The sequence below is a fragment of the Cibotium barometz genome, chromosome 23 (genome assembly GCF_041138505.1).
Source record: "Cibotium barometz isolate CiBa-2024 chromosome 23, ASM4113850v1, whole genome shotgun sequence".
NCBI classification, from domain to species: Eukaryota; Viridiplantae; Streptophyta; class Polypodiopsida; order Cyatheales; family Cibotiaceae; genus Cibotium; species Cibotium barometz.
The window spans coordinates 54,563,049-54,566,719 of record NC_141068.1 but is presented as its reverse complement, the minus strand read 5'-3'; positions in this window follow the sequence as shown (position 1 = coordinate 54,566,719).

Sequence of the window (3,671 nt, the reverse complement as noted above, 5' to 3'; positions counted from 1 at the left end):
TATAATCAACATAGACACCAAATCTGTGAAATTGGGAATGTTTTTCTGAGTCTGAAATAGATGTCTTGAACGCCTTGTATTGTGGCCCGAGACCACATAGACAGACTTCCACCGTATCATCATCATCTACTGAAACGCCAATAGATGCAAGGGATTCCATAATACCCTTGATCTTCAATGCATAGTCATTCACAGACATACTCTTTTTCTCCACAGTATGAAGTTCATTCTTCAACTATATCTTCCGTGTCTTGGTATTCGATAGGACAATATAGTTGCCCTATAGCTTTACTCCCGCGAAGAAAGCTTGTCAATCAGAGAGCGTTTGCCGGTGCCTCCCGTAGAGCTCCCGACGACAAGGGTGTAGTCGCCAACACAAATAGGGAGGAGTAGATGAAGCTCTTACCCTCATACTGCTTCTTGTCCTTCTCTTGCTTGCAGCTCAGTCCTTAGCATGAACCAGGCTCTGATACCATGAAAAGATGCAGGGGAGAAGAGAGCTTGAGCTCTTGCAAGCACACACACACACTCACAAAACCCTAAAAGAGAACACACGACAGACCCTGATTTGACTGATAGGAAGGGGCTGGTCTCTGCATTCTAGGTCCTTGACTTTCTTGTCCTCTTGACATGGCAGGAGTCGGGCAGTCTTTAAGTTGGTGACCAAAACCCTGACATCCAAAACATCTGTTTTCACTTCTAAGCTCCTCCCTCTGAGTCCTTGAAAAAGGTGGGGGTCCTGAAAAGGGTTCTGAGGGAAGGGTCTTCCTTCACTTCTGAATCTGCCAACATCTTGATTCTGATGATGACTGCAGGCCTTAGCGGGACCTTGACAACAAATGCCTTGGCAAAGTCCTTTACCATTCTGATAGCTTTTGCCATTGAGACTGGTTTGGCATTTTTCACTAAAGTATCCAATGGCTCGTTCATTCCTCGAATGAATCTGGCCATCAGTTGCTCTTCATCCAAAAGTGGAGAATATAGGAGAAGGGCAAACGCCTGATGGTACTCTTCAATTGTCCGGCTATCCTGCTTCAATATAAGAGAATATAGGAGAATATAGGAGAATATAGGAGAAGGGCAAACGCCTGATGGTACTCTTCAATTGTCCGGCTATCCTGCTTCAATTCCAAGAACTCATTCATTTTGGTTTCCAGGAAGCGCGAGGACAGAACCTTTTCCTAAGGTATGCTTTAAGATCTGACCAAGTCTGGGTATTTCGATCGAGACGGTTTGTCTCGCAATGGTTCCTCCATGCCACCTTGGCCGTTTCCACAATCTTTAATCTGGCAAGAGCCATCTTGCTCCTCTCATTGTAATCGATTACATCAAAGTACTCTTCCATGGCCTCAATCCATTTTTCCACTGTTTCTCCTAACTGTTCCCCTTCACCCTTAAGTGGACCAGGTTGGGATCGGTGCAGGGCTTTACGAACGTCCGGATCTAACTCTTCATCATCGGTAAGAGGATCCGGTTGCCTAGCACAGGCTGCGCGCCTCATGATTCTAACAAAATGAGATTTTTGAGATTTATTTCTTAAACAATAATTATTCCATCATAATTCTTAAAAAAAAGATTCACTCTGATAATTTTATAAACCAAAATTCACAACCATGAAAACAATTTGGAATCTTTTACAAAACATCATTTATTTATCAAAAGTTTTTGATATATACATAGAGCATCTCGGCTCCAAAAGTCACTGCCTCAATCGTGTATGCATAAAAAGGTGATACTACGATGGAGACATGCTATGATATACACGATCCATCACTGACAAGGGTGCTGTTATTTTACTTCTAGGAATAAAGCGGCTCAGAAGTCTAAAAATTCGGCAAGAATTTCTAAAATTTCGGGGCGAATGGTTAAAGAGTTGAACATAATGAACAACTCCTAGCCTTATCAAGATCATGGCTAAAGAGATATTCTGCCTGAGTCTTTGAAGCTGATTGGTATTGCCGTTAATACACCGCCCTCTAGAGAACCACATGTGCTGACATCGCTCTACAGGATCAGGGAAGTATAGATCCTCAAAGTGACAAGCGAGCCTCACTCTATTTTCTCAGGTTGTAGCAGAGTTGACGAGATGATCGAGGGCAAAGGCGATCATATCCTGACTCTGGGAAAGTCTAGGAATGCTAGACAGATTTGGGGTATCCATCTAAAAATCCAATTCAATTTATGATTTTTCAATTTATGAATTCATTTCAAACATAATCTTAGCAAGTGAAAACATTTTTTTCCCAGATTTACTTTAAAAATTTAAGCAATTTTTGCTGCTGTTTCATAAGTTTAATACAGCGCTCTGATACCAGCTGTGAGATCCCACTGCCCCCCTCTGCGCACCACCGGATTCTTGGTTGGTAGCAGCGGAAGTAGCTTCCTCTTGCACGGGGCAGGGTTTTCCACTTGGGGCCTCACCCTCAAATGTCCGGGCGGCACGAGACCAATCTAGTGGTCATTCGAAAACCAAAACGGGGGAAATTTCCCTTGCCTGGAAAACGGGGACGATTTCACCTTTTTTGAATTTCTTAACGAATTTTTCTAACGGGGTCAAGAAACTAAACTAACCTTCATTTGATTAAACTAGATAGAAGGAAAATTATTACAGACTTAACTTGAAGAAATCAATGCTTTTTTCCTAATTGAATCAGGCAGCACAGCCGTTGATCTATTCATTTAAGAAGTCTTCAGGCTTTTATTTAACTACTCGAGTTCTAAGCATATTCCTATTAATCAATTTTATTATTAAAACTCTATTGATTCCAGCCTAACCCCATTGGCCCATGGGTTAGCCACCACCCAACCACCACTGGAATTGGTAGAACCAGACAAGTACTCACCCACCCATAATTAAATGCCTTTCTTAACTTTTGCCTTAGAATACAGACACGCACACACTCCTCTTTAAAACTTTAACTTATAAAACAATCCATTGATAAACAATTATTGGTTACAGATGTCATAACTCAAAATTTCCTTCCAATCCTTGTTTCTCAACCAAAACAGTATCACTCTTCTGGACTCTCCATTGAGACCAGCTGGTCAACGAGATCCAGTAATAGATTACAATAAACATTGGTCCATCATACAATATCTTCCTTGACATACGCATGGGTGTCCTGGGCATCACGAGCCCGTGCATCGCCTGGTCAGAACCCTCTAGGATCCTCCGTAGGTCTCCTGGCACTTCACTCAAGGACTGCTTCATCGACCCTCGTCCATCGTACCGAAAGCGCACCATTTTAACCATACCGAGGCTGGTCTATACATGATGGCAAAATGAAGTACTTGGTAGATATACTTCATGTTTCAAATACTACAAAGAAACTGATTTCTATTGGATAGATGGTTGAGAAGGGTCTACAAGTGAAGTTTAATCCTCAAGGATGTTTTGTGGAAGACTTCAAAAATCACTGTCTCTTGGTTACAAAGGGTAACAAAAAAGCTAGGATTTATACTTTGGATGATAACAAGCCTAGACAACCATGTTTGCACATGAAACAAGTGTCATTGTAGATATTGACATATGGCACAAGCACATTAGTAATGTGAATATACGACAACTGAAGTCTATGCATGCCCAAAATATTGTTGCAAGTTTATGAGAGTTTAAGGTTGATGGTATACATAAAGTATGTGAAGCATGCCAACTTGGTAAGCAAACCAAA